We start from the raw sequence: 17,153 nt of genomic DNA, 5'->3' as shown, positions 1-17,153 counted from the left end.
AGATTCAAGATGCAAAAAGTGATTGTGACATCCCCTATGGGAACATCTATGTATAGGAAAAGCCAAATACCTGTGAATAAATGGAATATAGTTTAAATGTGGTGGGTGGACCTGAAGCTGCCCTAGACTGTTCCTTTGTACACATCAGGGATTCACAGCATGCTTGCAAAAGGAGATAAATGTGGCCACCCTGAAGGTCAGTTGTTGGTTGTCCCAGACAGGACTGTGTTCAGACAGGATGATTCATTGTCACACTGGATAGAAAGAAGCACGTTAAGCAGATAGTAAGATAAGATCACAAGGTGTTAGAGACAATGTTACATGGTCTCTGGTTCAAAGCATTATAAAACAAACCCGGCAGAAATCAGTGAAAGAGAAAAACATCAACTCACTCTGTCATTCTGTGCATTTCTAAAATAAAGCATAGAGCAGACTAACCTTAGAAAGAGGGCTGAAGGTGCTCTTGCCTCTAAAAAGTGTTTAACAGCCGTTGCACACATTGCAATGAAAGAGTGTATGGAATGAAATTGTCCCCTGCCTAGTCTTCTGTAATGCCCCAGCTCTCTGAAATATCCCCTGACAAGCCAACAAGTACCCTTATTGGCAGTCAGAAACTTGAATGTGTGACCAATTTATTTCAGGCTAAAGAGAACTGGCACCTACCTCACAAGTGTGATGCTCATGCAGCCTAATGGCTTGTTAGTCACCAAATGCCGAAAGAATGAAGGTTGAGTCTACTCATACTTTATTATAGGAAGTGGGAAGTGACATCTTTCTACATATAGTCCAGGATCTAAAGAGTTCTATGCCCACTTGCTTCCTCTGTAGGGAGGGGAGGGGGGGAATGTTTCCCTTTTGACTGTGTGTCCTCATGCTACTCTGGAGGTAACCACCTCATTCTAGAGCAGGGCAAGTTTGGAAGAGGCACAAATGGGGTAATGAAAAGCAGGCAGGGAAGCCCTAGTAAAGCTCTGGAAATATCCTTTTAGATTCTATCTTTTAACTTTACAATGTTCCATTTCAAAACTACCATTTCCTTTTAACCAGTGCAGTACATTCTACTTATAGAGTATGACAGCCTGCTTTTGTATTTCACTGTGCAAGGGTGGCACAGAACAGATCACATGACAGGATCAGATGACTGATAAATGGAACAGCTCACTGGCCAGCACTGCAGGAGACATCTGCACAGCTGCACTAGCAAGAAGGAAAATATATGTGCTGAGCAAGAGTGTCATATGAAAAAGAGGATTGGGAAATGGGAGAGGACAGGGAAAATATGGGAACAGAAAGGAACTGCTCATTCAGTGAAGTTAAGAGATCAATTCCATTGTTTTTTAGGTGCTACGTACTCTTCCCTTCCCATAGAACATCCTCCATTCACAACACAACAAGACTTGCAAAAGTAATGTTAGCTAGCATCACCAGATCTCTAGAGAGACCTAGTATATCATCCACTGCAGGTTTTTTAAACATCTGCTGTTACCTTATGTTCACTTGGAGAGTTCCAAAGCAAAGAAACCAGAGGACGGGGGGGGGGGGGGGGTTGCTTTGTAGTGCTATGCTAACACCATATCTTGCACAGAGGTAACCATATGTGGCAGGGGGTTAGATGATTCCCCAGATAAATTATGTATAGATACAAAAAAACTACCCTAGGGAATCACTCCATCACCAAAGGGTAGCAAACGCTGCATTTAGAGAAAGAAGTGCCAAAAAAAGAGAGTAAGTGTACATTATATTAGACCTTGCTAATATATCCTGATGGGCTAAGAATTTGGTTGAAAGGTATAATATGATTAAGCACCTATAAAGAGTCTAGCAGCACTGGGAGAAAAAACTGTGACAGCTAAATGGCTTAAAAAGAAACAATACAGTCTGAATAGATAAGCATTCCTATCATATTGATTTCCCCCCACTCTTCATATGTCTCAAAAGAGACTAAGAGTCTGCCTAGCATACTGCTGCCATTATAAACCTTCTTAACCAGACTGCCCTGGTTCATTATAGCTTGTCATCTGATCAGGGAAATCACTTGTCATGCAAATTTTCTTTTCCACTTAACAACTTCAAACTCAATTTGAGTGTTTCATTCAGCAGGTTAATACACTGGCCTTTTGTCTCTGAAGGTCTCTGTAGGTACAAATGAAAGGAGTTCACAAACTCCATCTTCAGCTGCAGCACAAAAATCCAGTTTTCCTGCTATGGTTAAAAGTCCTTGGGTTCAGCAAAAGCACTTCCTAGGGTGTAAAATATGATTGCTACCATGAGACCTCAACCAAAGTGCAAGGTTGTTAGGAATGTACACAGGCACTTTGCTAAGTTCAGTATCTGTGGCTGGAAGGGAACAGGATTCAACAAAGTAATAGCAAAACTGGTAAAACTGAAAGAAAGGAATATTTAACCTTATACAAAATCCAATACTGCCCCAAATTAACTTTAAGATAGGAGAGGATCATGATCCAGTTATTGCTGCACACTCCCTCCTTTAAGGTGCCATTTTCTAAGACCATTTTTTCCATACATTATATTGTCTAGATCAGTGATGGCGAACCTTTTCGAGACCAAGTGCCCAAATTGCAACCCAAAACCCACGTATTTATCGCAAAGTGACGACACGGCAATTTAACCTGAATACTGAGGTTTTAGTTTAGAAAAATGGTTGGCTCCAAGGCGTGCGTTACTCGGGAGTAAGCTTGGTGGTAGTTGGAGGCTTTGCTTTGAAACAACTGTGCAACTCTTCCAACGGGTGAATCACGACCCTAGGAGGGTTTACTCAGAAGCAAGCCCCATTGCCAGCAACCAAGGTTACTCCCAGGTAAAGGATTGTGCTTAGTTCTTCGCATGAAAATCAATGGGGTTTAACAGCACTTAACAGGATTACCTACACTGCTTCCCCCAAACCAGGTCTTAGGTTTAATGCTAATAACCGAGCCCAGTGGCCCAGGCTAGCCTAGATGTGTGGGGGTGGAGGCATCATGCGAGTGCCCACAGAGAGGGCTCTGAGTGACACCTCTGGCACCCGTGCCATAGGTTCGCCACCACTGGTCTAGATAGAATACCCCTTTTCAAGGAAGCAAATATTTTAACCCCCCCCCCCCCCGAAAAGGGCAGCCTTTTGGCTCAGAAAGCTCTAATTAATACTTCAGCAATATAATCCCATTATGCAAAGTTACTCCAGTATAAGTCCAATGCTTGCAATAGACTTAGAAGGTAGTAACTTGGCATAATATTGCACAGTAATCATCCTCTGCACACATTTATTCTTATATAATAAATGCAAAGAAAATTTAAGTACATCCCATACAAGTGGTTTCCTCCACTATTGTTACACGGGCTGCTTCCAAGTGGAAGTTTTTCTCCACTTTTTTCCCAGACTGGAACACTTTAGAATATCCTCATAATCATGCTCTAATCATCTTTCCATGCTTCCCAGTCCTCACTATGTTCAAATTTGTGAACTTCTAAATATGTAAAAAAGTAAGCTTAGTGGGGGTCAGAACTTCTTCCACTGCTGGAAGGAGAGAAACCAGCAAACATTATTAATGATTGACAATTCAAAAAACAAGGGCATTTGGTGGCAGTAGCTGAACCAATATCAAAATCTAGATTCCAAGGAATTACCAAATACAAGGTCTCCCTAGCAATTGGGGAGAACCTTCTTGAAATCACTTCAGGAGTGGTTTTCAAACTTCTTGATGTACGACCTGACAACCAGTGTGGTGCATTAGTTAAGAGAGTGATATTAGTATCTGGAAGACCCTGGTCTGAATCCCCACTTGTGCCATGGAAGCTCGCTGGGTGACCTTGAGCTAGTCACACTCTTTCAGCTTGGTTATGAGGATGCAGTCTATAGCAGCCTGATTCAGCACATTCGGCCTGCATCTAAGAAGTGAAAAATTTTCTGGCTCCTAGATACCATTTCTCTAATGAAGAACTGAGGAGGCTCTGTCTTTCTGGTTAAACAGATAAATACTGTTGCCTTAAACTACTGATATATTTAGGATTGAGGTTGTCAATGGGATGATCCACATATAAGAGGACTATCCCTAAACAGTGTCATACTCTTCTAAGACAGCTAAATGGAAACACACATGGATTTGTGTGTGTGAGTTTAAAGTAAGCATTATTATACCCTAAATCAGCACAGAGTAACAAATACCTCTAATTCTTACTACAAGGAAGTATTTGGTTGAAAACTTGTTACTGTAAATTGGGACTCCTTGCGAACGATATTCCTAATGCTCCAGTAGTTCTAATACATTCTTTAAACCCTTGTAATATACTTGCAGACTTATTCCTCCAGCTACTCAATTCCTCCCTCCTGCAATGGATCTTTAACTTTCTAGCAACCCCAGTAAATTAGTTACACCACAAACCAGTTCCTCTCTAATTGGTTTATAAGTCAGCAGGACTTTTTGTTTCTAAATGGATGATTAATTGCCAACCTGCACAGCACAAAACTGCAATTTTCTTGCTCCTCTCCATCTAAGTAATAGAATAGGCAAAAGCCTATGTGCAAGGGAGACATCACAAAAAACAGATGTGGTGACAGTCTTACCAGTTCTTTGATGGTACTGACAAGGATTTGTATTCAAGCCAAAACCAAACTAGTCAATGGCCTTCCCAGAGAAACTTCTCAGGAGATGGAAGACAGGAGTTTGTTAACAGCATTTTTAAAAAGAAGAATAAATATATTTATTAAGCTTAAGCAATGTTTGTCAGGAAGATGGAGCTCATTTAGTTTTCAATTTCTGAACGTAGTTGTTCCCAAGCAAAGGCCTGGACATTAAAACTAATTACTTCCCTCATTCCCTTACTACTTCTAATCAAATGGAGAGAGAAATGTACAAGATAAAGGATTCTGATCAAGTAGACATGGAATTAGAAATCAGCACAAAGCTGGACTAATGCAGTTTTTCCTGCCATTTTTCCCCTTAATTTGTTTATTTGCAATCTTTTTCAGGCAGCTGAGTCTCAAGCCATTATAATCCTGATTTTGTTCTGTTTTACTCTATTGCTGGCAATTGATTTCAATTAACATTTTCAATCCTCTGCCGTTGGAAAATAACCACTTGGCAATTGAATTGCTCAAGTATAACACATAGTAGTTGCTTACTCCAAACCTAGCATCTGGGGGGGGGGGGGGGGGGGATCTCCAACCATTAAAGAAAGACATTTCAAGTCATTCTGAATGAGAAAGGAGTCTAGAGTGATAACTGAACAAAACAGAAGGCAACATGATTTACAGCACAGAGAATGGAGTTCAATAAACTGCCAGAGATTGGCCTATTTGTGAGAAAGACTGAGCATAGATCTGAAGCAAAAAGCACTGTAAAAGAAAGTGCAAACTGGAGTCATTTTGATTGTGCAGTCTTTGAAGAACTTTTTGCATAAATAGACACAATTATACTAGACCTAAGGTGAAAAAAATCACTCTTCTCTGGGTGTGTGCTACACAAGCATTATACATATATGACAGAAGTATACCCAAAATTGCAACTCTGTCCTTCAGCTTCACACTCATCCATCATCAACACTTCTTGACATACATTTATTTCAACAGATTACTGGATGCACCATAATAAGTATTTGCAAATATCCCTCCCATGTTTTTCCATTCTTTACAGGACAAGAAAGTTCCACTCTTTTAAACCATTGAAGTCAATGTGACACAGTTTAGATTGCACTGTTCATTTAGGAATTCACATTCTGTAGAAGGCAGACTTTTACCTTGCTCTCTGTTGCTTATACCCAAGAAAAGGGGATGAGGAATGATACTGCTAACACTGTAATGGTTTGTGGTTATTTGCCACAGAGAATGGAGAAATTTCTAGAGTCTTGTGAAGGGTGGTAGTGGTTTGATATCACTTCTGAGTGATCACACTGAAGTTATGTCACAGTGTCAGCAATGCTTTCTCCTCTAAGCCTCCCTCCCCAATTGCTTCTGAGGATTGCAGGCATGGGCCTGTAAACCCCATCTTGGAAGATGAAGAATTTTGGATTCATCCCACCTTTCTTTCTTGTAGGGTGTATCAAAGCAGCTTACAAACACCTTTCCCTTCCTCTCCTGACAACAGTCACTTAGGCCCCTTCCGCACATGCAAAATAATGTGTTTTCAAACCACTTTCACAACTGTTTGCAAATGGATTTTGCTATTCCGCACAGCTTCAAAGAGCACTGAAAGCAGTTTGAAAGTGCATTATTCTGCATGTGCGGAATGAGCCTTAGTGAAGTAAATGAATCTGAGAAAGTTTGGAAGAACTGTGACTAGCCTCAGGTCACCCAGCAGGCTTCATGTGGAGGGGCGAAGAAACAAATCTGTTTCACCAGATGAGAGTCCGCTGCTCATGTGGAGGAGTGGGGAATCAAATCCAGTCCTCCAGATTAGAGTCGTTGGCTCTTAACCACTACACCACATGAGAAAGATGTGATTACATTTAGAATTGCATCATTAGTTTTTAGGAATTCAAATGGAATACTGAAGTCATCTCCTCAGAGATGCAACAAAAAAAAGCCACACTTCTTGTAGGTTTAGAATTCTACATTAAATATTGCAGTAAATTCAACAGACTAGAATAAAACTTGATGTGCTCCCAACAAGTCTTCCATCTACAACCACCAAAAACCATAGTCTGAAATGTATAAAATCCTGATTTTCAACAGATTTCCATGACCCCATTGAAAGTCCTATGACATTCACTTTTGCTTGCAAATCAAGCATAAAGTACTAACTCAAGTTCCTGCTCTTGGGTTTACATAGCAAAGATAATTATGTCAAACAATATCAGCTTATTATCAAGAAGATACAGGGTTGGGAGCATCTGGTTTCAAGACTACATTGCTCATGCAGTCTCCAGTTCTAAATAAACAGCATGAGGTCTACCCTATGACACTAAGCAAATTCACACAAATATCAGAGGAGAAAAAGTATTCCAAGATCAGCTGCAAAAAAAGACCAACTTCTGTGCTAGCTTACATCTATGTACTATATCTGTACCATATACTAATAGTGAATTTGGTCAAGTCTAAAATTTAAATCGAGTGACTGGAGCAGCAAATGTGCAAAACACGTCTTTCTGCAAACCTGAAAAGGGCCCCAGGTTTGTAGAAAATCTAAAATCCCCTCAAGAATATATGGGGAGGGAGGTAAAAATCCCCAAATTATATCTGTAGCTTTAACAACAGAAGCCCTCAAGCAACCACAGTTTTTTGGGCTGGATTTCTGTGAATTAAAAGGCAGGGGGAGAGAACAGGGGCAGTTCTAGGGGTGTTTTTGCCCTTGAGGGAGGGCTCATCAAGGCCAGCCTGACTAGGGTTGCCAGCTCCAGCTGGGAAATTTCTGGAGATTTGGGGGTGCAGTCTGGAGGGAGGAGGTCTGGGGAGGGATCTCAGCAGGATATAATGCCATAGAATCTACCCTCCAAAGCAGAAATTTTCTACAGGGGGACAGATCTCTGTTTTCTGGAGATCAGCTGTAATTCCAGGAAATCCACATGGCAATTGGTACCCTAGGAATGGAAGCAATTACTGAGTAACTTGATAGTACCTGACTTGCATGACTCAACTAGGCCTGACTGATTGCTACTGTTCAACAGCAGCCACCCTATGAGAACCAGTGTGGTGTAGTGGTTAAAGCTTCAGACTAGAGTCTGGAATACCCAGGTTTGAATCCCCATCTTCCTGTGGAACTCACTGTAGGTCAACCACATACTTTCAGCCTAATCTACCCTACAGAACATTTGTAAGGAGAGAAAAAAGAAAAGAGAAGAATAATGTAAGGCCCTTTCCGCACGGAGGCGGAAGGGCTTGGGTCAGCGTTTCTGATGCCGACCCGATGACGCTGGGCGCCGTCGCCCGGTCGACTCACCTGCATTCCGGCCCTCCGGCGCATTCGCGGGGCCTGGGGACACGCCTCCCCTGCCCTGCGTGCCTGCTTCTGTGTCGCAGAGCAGGGGGGCGTGTCCCCAGGCCCTGGCGATGCACCGGAGGGCTGGAGAGCAGGTGAGTGAAGGCAGGTAGTGGGGGGGGGAAGCGCCGGCTTCCAGCTGGCGTTTTCAGAAAAGCGCGCGAGGGCGGTGCGGCTGCGAAGCCGCCATATTCCGCCCATATGGAAACGGCCTAAGCTTTTTTGATCCCACAATTGTGATTACTGTTACTTTTTAATAGCCTTTGAAGCACCACTGGACTCGTGTTTTATTCAACAGTGATTAAAGGATAGAAAAAGGCCATTTTCCCAATTAGAGGGGTAACACCTCTTGAGGGTTGAAAAGATTATTCCAAGAGGGAGAAAGAAAATAAAGCTTTCTTTACTGAAAGGTAGAACTGAAACTCAGATTTAAAACTACATTTCTGGAAATTTCAGGGTTGATTTTTATTATTCAGAATAATGTCAACTCAGAGTATGTATGTTGATTTACTCAGCGGACTTCAGGACTCTATGATGGACAGTTGCATAATTATGATTTGTTCTGGTCATGAAACCTTAAGTGAAAGGAGAGTTGAATAAAAAAACACCCTGAGAATTCTACAAGCAGCAGTTGAGAGAGACTGTTAGAAAGTGACAGTTAATAACTGATGGTTGAAGTTGACAGTTGAGGCTGGCAACCAGAGTGAAAGGAACACAACTGTGAAGTATCAAAAAGGATCCAGTGTCTAAAGAAAGTGATTTGAGTATCCTTCCCTAAAGAAAATAGCTTCTAAGAACAGTGGGTGATCCCTAAACAGTTTTGAGGAAGAAAACTGGAAAAATGTTTTATTCCTGACTCAACCAACATTTGAAATACTGTTTCAAGAAGTTTGTCTGTTAGACTAAGCAATGGCTGTCAAGTCTGTATCAAAAGTATCAACACTTATCTGTGAAATACATGATATACATTCCAACTATGAAATGTGCATTGTTCATTAATCCTCTAATTTTCCTCATTCCTGTAGTTTAACCTAACAAGTTTAGCTCTAAAAAATCTTTCTGCTAACCTGATGGTACTTTTTCCCCAAATGGGCAAATAAAACAGTTCTGAGTTATTTCATTCAGCCTCTCTTGTGCTATAACTTAGATAAAGAACAAGAGGCTTTTTGGTGGATCCCCCAACTATCTTACGTATGGGACAGAAAAACCAACAGACAATCCAAAGTTCTAGGAGTGATAGCTGGTGAGGAAAAATCATTAAAGCAAGAGCAGATCCATTATAGACTCCTTCCTGTTCTTGTGAATTATCCCATCTAGGGCTCATTCTGCACATGCAGAATATTGCACTTTCAAACTGCTTTCAGTACTCTTTGAAGCTGTGCGAAATGGCAAAATCCACTTGCAAACAGTTGTGAAAGTGGTTTGAAAACGCATTATTTTGCGTGCGCGGAAGGGGCCTAGGATTCATCTGACGAATAGACTTAAGTTACTCTGGCCCTTTCCGCACGGGCCAAAAACGATGGCCTGGGGGTGGTAAAAACGCCGCCCCCAGGCCGCCATTTGCACAGGTGGCGCTGCTGCAACGCAGCAGCGCCGACCTGAATGCGCTCCCCCTCTCTGTATGCTGCGTCAGGTCAGCCCTAAACAACAACTTTTTAAAGGGTTAAAGTCACTTTCTTTAGACACTGGATCCTTTTTGATACTTCACAGTTGTGTTCCTTTCACTCTGGTTGCCAGCCTCAACTGTCAACTTCAACCATCAGTTATTAACTGTCACTTTAACCCTTTAAAGGGTTGTTGTTACAGCAGCAGGAAAGCGTTCTCCCCGTGGCGGTAGGTGCGAATCAAGGCCACCGAATACATGCTGTTTCCCCTTCCCTTTCCCATAGCCGCTCAGGTCGCCAGCCCTGCTGGCTTCCTAAGTCTCTTCCTCGCTGTCCTCCGACCCCTGGAGGTCAGAGGGCAGCATGGGCGGGGCAGAGGAGGCCAGCAGGACGGCGACACGAGAGGTACATGGGAAAGGGAAGGGGGGAAGAGGCGGCTCCATGCGGAGCCGCCTGCCATCTGCCGGCCTCTCCAGAGGCCGTCCGCATGCCTGCATGCGAACGGCCTCCGCCTCCACGACGGCGGAATTCCTGCCGGCGTGGAGGCGCCCTTACGGCCGTGCGGAAACGGCCTCTGATTTTATCAGGTTTAACTTGGTTGACAATTAATTTGTTTTGATCATTATTGTTTTAATTACATATTAATTTAATTTTTAAATTGAGAAGCTGTTTAGAGATGTCAATAAGCAAACATTAGTACACTATTTCATTGCTGAGTCAATAGCCTGAGCATGGATCCATGTTGCTGAACCCTAGCTCTCTCATTGAATGCTTCATTCTAGAATACTTTCTTCCTTCTCTTTGCCTTCCTCTTTTTCCCTGCTGGCCCAACTTACCTTCTCTGTTCTATTGCCTGAAAATCCCCTTGTGCTTCCTCTTCCCTTTCTTTTATGGCCCTGCCCATTCTTTCTCCATCTTTTATGGCTCTGCCAATTCTTTCTCCATCTCCCACTTCTCATTCAACGTTCCCCCTCCATCACTCTGTCTATTGCCTTGCTATAGCTGAGGCCACACAGGGTCAGAGCACCAGTGTGTTCTTTTGTCCAATCCCCTCCCCCCACCCTGGTCTGATGCTTCCATGCAGCTGGCTGGGCTTACCCCATACCCTGTCAAGTCACTGCAGGCTCTGGCATTCTGGGCAGCTTCTTAGCCCACGCTGCACTGCCTCCTTACTGGTTTTTGGTGTGACTGCAGGAGCTGCAGCACACTTTTCCTCTGGGTCCCACTCAGCACCCATCACTTAGTATAGCCTCTAATGGTTCAGGAACAGGTCTTGCCTACCTCATGGGTTATCTGTCCATTCTTAAATTTTATAAGGCAATGAAAAAGTCCTTGGATTGAGAATTCAAAAAGGCCAAAATGAACAAAAGATACACAAGCATGTAAAAATGTAAACGCTCTAATAGTAATAGTAGCATTCACTGCGCCTACTTCTGATCAATATGGACTCCTCTGCCAGTAGCATTATATGTTTCTCTTCTTCAAGGTTTTTCTTTGCCAGTTGCTATCCTTGCGTCTATAGTAAGTGTATCTGAATATGCCCTGATCTGGCTTAGGGGGGCCAAGAAAGGCAGAGATGACAAAATTGAAGCTGGCATCTTTGCAGCCCAAAGTCCAACACAACATTCCCTTCTCACTTCTCTTTACAATTCTTCCTTCTTAGCAACCAACAGTGTACAGCTTAGGAAAGGGCACAACAGAGGAAATACTAGTGAAAAATGGAACAGAACAAGTAACAGCACCTGAGAAAAAAAGCTAAAGCAATTTCCTTTATTGGAAATTTGAATTTATTCTAAATTTTTACAACATATACAGTACAAACAATGAAACAACACACAGGCCTTTTGAACATTTACTGTTTGAGGTGTGGCTTATGCTTCACAGTGAGGTTCCCCCCCATGGTTTCCTGTTTGCAGGGGAAGTCTACTGTGAAGCTGGAAAGTCCCTAGTTAAGCTGATCTGATCTGCCATATTGCCTACCTGCCACTGCCTTGCCTGCTTCTTTGCAGCCCCCTTTCTCATGCCTTTTCCTTTTTTGGTCTCCCATCTTGGTGTCCAGCATTATTTTGCTAGATCCAGTGATAGAGCTTGACTGCTAATGTTAATGTTAAAAATGTTTAAAGAAGCCCTTCAGAATGCTTTGTAATGTAATGGCAAAACTACTGCCTGCCTGCTACTTCTTGTTTCCATTGCCTGTCACCATGTATGTATGTATGTATGTATGTATGTATGTATGTATGTATGTATGTATGTATGTATGTATTCATTCATTCATTCATTCATTCATTCATTCATTTATTCATTTATTCATTTATTTATGCACTTTGGTGACTTTTTAGCATTCCTTTGTGGCAGGGTCTTTTGCTCCATCAATAGACCACCGGGCTACAAAAAAAAGCAGCCCTTCCAACTGATCTAAAATAGTGGAATCAGGGTGGGGGAAGGAACAAGGAAACCTGACAAGAGAGTAGCACATGCTATCTCCTTTGCTTTCCCCATGAAGGCAGTGGGAAAAGTCACACTTTTCACACTTTCAAAAAGTGTAGGGATTCTCTCATCTGGGGTGAGGTGAGTTCAAGAGCAGAAAAAGTTTGCTCAATTGAGAATCTTACCCGAAGGTGATGTATGCTCACTGCAGAGCAGACTGCAAGTGCACAAATGGCCTCAGTCTCCCACTTCAACCTACACTTTCAATAGAACCTAATTAAAACAGAGAGGAAAGTAACAAAAAACCCAATAAAGCTTAAGTCAGAACTCTGGCTGTTTCCGCAAGGGCGGAATACAGCGTCCCAGGGATGCTAAAAACAGCGTCCCTTGGGAGGGGTTCTCACGGCTGCCGCCGCCGCATCGCAACAGCAGCGGCCTCGCAACCCCCAAGCGGCGTGAAGCCGCTGTTTCTTTTTCAGAAACAGCGGCTTCCAACCGCTGCCATGCGAATGGCAGTGGCTGGAAGGTGCCATTCCCCCCTTTCCCAAACACCTTACTGTCCCTCCGACCTTCTGGCACGTCACCCAGGCCAGGGGACACGCCGCCCCCCCGCCCTGCGACTCCAGAGCTGTTGTGCAGGGCAGGGGAGCATGTCCCCTGGCCTTGGCGATGCTCAGGAAGGTCAGAGGGACGGTGAGGCGTTTGGGGGATGTTGAAACCTCTGCGCAGGCTGCGCGAAAGCCGATCTTCCTCGCCTACCCGGGACCGGTCCGTGCGAGAGCGGTCCTAAAAGGGAAAGGTATAAAGAGACAGAAGGCAAATAGAAGGGGAAAAATGGGTGAGATAAACTGACCAGCTTAGAACTAATGAAAGAAGATGTGCATCAGTAATTAGATGAACTTCTATCAAATAGACATTCTAGTACACTGCACTCCAGCATTCCCTCTGCTCACTGCTCAGGGATGTGGTAAGATTTCCTGTGTTCTAGAAGGACAGCTGCAGAAAAAATAGCCAAGAGTCTTGTGGCATTGATTTAGAACCCACTTCCTCAGTTGCTTGAATTGTTGTATTCAGTTGCCACTGAGATTTATGCCCAAAATTACAAATGTCCGTTATGGGAAGTTATTCATCTTAGTCTGTGAAGTATGTATACTGCAATGGATTTTCACATTGAACTCACTTCAAATAGCATCTAGTTTTTACATCTGAATAAATATTAGCTGAAATATCAACTTCTCTGATACCAAAGAACACTGTTAAATCCATAAGATATCATATTTAGAAAACATCCAGGAGAATAAAACACAGGCCCCTTCCACACACAAAAAATAATGTGTTTTCAAACCACTTTCACAACTGTATGCAAGTGGATTTTGCTATTCCGCACAGCTTCAAAGAGCACTGAAAGCATTGAAAGTGCATTATTCTGCATGTGCAGAATGAGCCATAGACTTAGATCTCCCAGAGTATTTGCACAGCCAAAAAGGATATGCATCCTAATTTACTTACCTTGCCCATCCATAGGAGGCTAAAATGCCCCCAGAAATCTTACAGCAACTAGGAGAAAATAAGGCCACACCAGTGGGAAGGAAGGACAAAGGAGGGCAAGGTACAAGATTACTGCTTTAGAAAAACTGTAAAATAACATTATAAATGCATAAATGAACAGTCTGAGCATGTTAAAAGGTAGCCATTCATAATCACTAGTATGATATCCTAGAATGAAACAAAAACATCTTATATATTGAAAAAGAACTTTAAAGGTTATTCTTTTTCATGGTCCATAGCAGAACGATAGAAAAACAGACATTGTGGCATATCTTCTGAAGAGATTTCTCAGTTCTCACCATGAACAACTGAATGTGTATGGTAGAACTAGCTATGTTTATAACCAGGTATGATGCAATACATTCTTTCACCTTTTAATCCTTGAAGGACTGATAATTTCAAAAATGCTTAGTTGCCATGACCAGATATGTATAGGAGGTCCAGGTTCTCATTCAGCCCATGAAGAGCCAAGGATTTTAGTCTGCTTATCCATTCACCTTCCCTCCACATCAACAAATTGTCATTTTTGTCTTGGTACTTTTTGGATAGCCCAAAAGACAGTGTCTGCGGATGTATGTTTGCATACTATAAAATGTGAAACCAAGAGTGTTCCTGTTCTTCCCAGAGGAATATTACTTTTATGTTCACAAATGTGGTTTTAAGCATCTTGAGGTTGTTCCAACATACAGTTTATTGCATGGGCACCTAACAGCATATATCAATCCTCTAGAGTTACAATTTGTGAAACACCTTCATTCACGCTGCTTTCCATCAACAAGATTTATAAATCCTTTGACATTACATGCAAATTTACAGCATAAACAATTCCCACATTTTTTTAACCAGGATCTATTCCTGGTAAAAGTTGTTTGTTATTTTTTTATAGAAGTGTCACTGTGGTTCAATAGGTCTTTGAGATTAGAGGGTTTTTAAAAAGCAAATAATAAGTTTGTATTCACAGCCAGAATATTCACATCCAGTATATTCAAGTTATGCTTTATGCTCTCAGAGGGTCTGATCAATGTTGAGTGAAATGAGATACTATAGACCAGCCTGTCAAGATCAGCTTTTCTGCTGGTTTGGAGGAGTTGCCATCTGTTTTTTCGTAAGAAGTTTTTTTGCGCGCTTCTCTTTTTCTTAAATTATCAGTTAAGGTTGAGGATTCCTTCTGAACATCTGAGATGTCAGAACAATTTCTCTGTAACCTCAGAAACTGACTGTAAAGTGAGTTCTTTCTGATATGAACATGATGGTGATTATCAAATCTTAACAGCAAGTTTTTATCAGTAAGTTTTTTATAAAGACTATTAGACAATTTTGTGCCATTGAGATAAACCATGATATCAAGAAAATTAATCTGATGTTTATCACTATGCAGATCGAATTTTATACTGGCATTTTGTGGGTTCAAACAAATATGGAAATTCAACAATTGTGATTGGTTTCCTACTCATATTAGAAAGATGGCATTTATGTACCACCACTATTAATGATGCAAAGGGATTTTTGTTAGAATATATAAATGCTTGTTCAAAATTTTCTATATATAAATGGGCAGTCTCAGGGGTCATGGGACATCCCATTGCCATGCCTTTAGTTTGCCAGTAAAATTTATGGTTGAACAAAAAGTAACTTCCTTGTCATGGAGAGTTTGGCAAGTTCTACCAAAGAAAGCAGTTAGTGGATGACACTGCTGGCTCCCGTGCAGAGGATTTTCTAGTAATTCTAAAACTTCATCCTGTGGGTTGCTGGTGTATAGAGATACCACATCTTGGGTTACAAGAAGTACCTCTATTTCAGTTCTGTCTATTGCATGAAATGTATTTATGAACTCAGTTGAATTTCTTATGTATGATTCCATCAGTAGTATAAGTGGTCTCAAGAAATAACCCACATATTTTGAAAGAGGTTCCAAAACAAAATTATAGCCTGCAGTGACATAGCTATAGTTTTTTTATGAGGTGGGTTTGGGGGTGTGGCCATGCCCCCACCCACCCCTGGGGTGTGTGGCCATGCCTCGCCAAGCTCCACCCCCTGGCCTCAGTGCTCCGAGGCTGGGGACAGCAGTCTCCCCCACCCCACCCCCAGGAACTCCCCTGCCCCCCACCAGCTGGGAACCCAGCTGGCAGCCAGCAGTCCCTGCTTCTCTCCCCTCTGGGGAGAAGAGACTGCGGTCCCCAATCTCAGAGAGCTGCTTTTATAAGCACTGAGGTCGGGGTGGGGCTTGGGAGGCATGGCACCGCCCCCAGGGGGGAAGGCTTTGGACATGTAATTGGGGGTTGAACCCAGGAACCCCCCCCCCTTACCTACGTCCTTGATAGCCTGAAATAATGGGTCGACACAGGAGGAGGTGATACTTCATGGATCTTAGGAGGAGACAATTAAAAAAAACTGGAGTTTTTGGATTTACATTGCCTAGAAACTATCTCTCATGGGAGGACATGCAGCCATAGAAGTGCCTTGGTGAAGCTGGGTCAGAGCTACATGGTGCATAATGCTCCCAATTGTTAAGTTGTTTTATTACTTTCAGATCATAATTATGTCCATTTTGTATGACTATTTCACATTCCTTTACAGTTTCCTTGATGAGAATGTTTTGCTTCTTTTAAAAGAGTATTTATGCTCAAATCTGGAGGGGGGATCCTCTTGAGGAGGTGGCATGGACTGCACCAACTCATTTGCCCCCTCTGCTGGTGCAAGGGGCACCACACTGGTGGAGAGGACAAAGGCAGCAGCAGCCAGTCAATCCTCATCTCTGCGGCAGCAAAAGCTGGAAGTTTAGGCTGCTGTGGAATTGCATATAGATCGCTGGTGTGGGAGGGGTGGGTGAGGGCATTCCTGGGGCTGGAGCTGACCTTAGTCAGCTTCCACACCAGGTTTGCAGCTTGTTGCACTGCAGCCTGGGTTTTAAAAGGGTGGCAAAAGTCCATTAAGCCCTATGGAGGACTTTCCAGCAGAGCTTGTGTGTGTGTGGGGGGGGGGGGTGTTTACTGCATTTCTGTGCCACTGGAAAGCCCTCTGGAGGCAGCTTTGCTGTTCTCAACCACCTGGCATCTCCCTTTCACATTTCCTTAGGTTTTATCATATAGGTTTGTTACTCTTTTTCAAGTTTTTCCAGGTATCTAAGGATTTTATTTTCAAAAAAAACCTGCATGGCTAGTGGAATAGGACCTGGAGGCATAACATGAGAGAATGAGTGAAAGGGGGTATGGCTGGAATAATCAGAGTTACCACTTTCACCCAAGAAAGCTTTGAGTCTTATCATTATAATCAGTTTGAAAACCTCTAGACGTGCATCTAAAAGGTTATAACATGGAGTGGGAACATAGGAAATGTCCTTATTAATTACCTTAAGTTCATGCTCAGAAAGAATTCTGTCCAATAAGTTATAAATCAATGTTACCACTGCTGTGACCTGAAGTGGTAGAGTGTTTTCTCTTATAGTTTTTGTAGACAGCATTCCTTTGATGTTTGGAGTTCCTCTGCCACTATCTTGCGAAGACAGGGAGAGTGCGCTGAACTTCCTTGTTTTGAATATACATCTGTGCTGATATTGTTGACTGTGGGAAAAGAGCTTAGTTGTTCTTCCAGGTGCTGGGAGAGTACACAAATGACAGAGCTTGATTCTTTTTGTTGAAGAGCCATAGATAAACCTTATTGTTGT

General features: G+C 42.5%; 1 protein-coding gene across 3 annotated transcripts in view; it reads right to left on the bottom strand.

The window, feature by feature from the left end:
• Positions 1 to 17,153, bottom strand: part of CACNA2D2 (calcium voltage-gated channel auxiliary subunit alpha2delta 2) — a 719,552-nt gene that overhangs the window by 598,992 nt on the left and 103,407 nt on the right. The window lies entirely within an intron of this gene.

This window comes from Sphaerodactylus townsendi, linkage group LG03, assembly GCF_021028975.2.
Source record: "Sphaerodactylus townsendi isolate TG3544 linkage group LG03, MPM_Stown_v2.3, whole genome shotgun sequence".
In the NCBI taxonomy this organism is placed as follows: Eukaryota; Metazoa; Chordata; class Lepidosauria; order Squamata; family Sphaerodactylidae; genus Sphaerodactylus; species Sphaerodactylus townsendi.
This window is presented reverse-complemented; position numbering and strand designations above follow the sequence as displayed.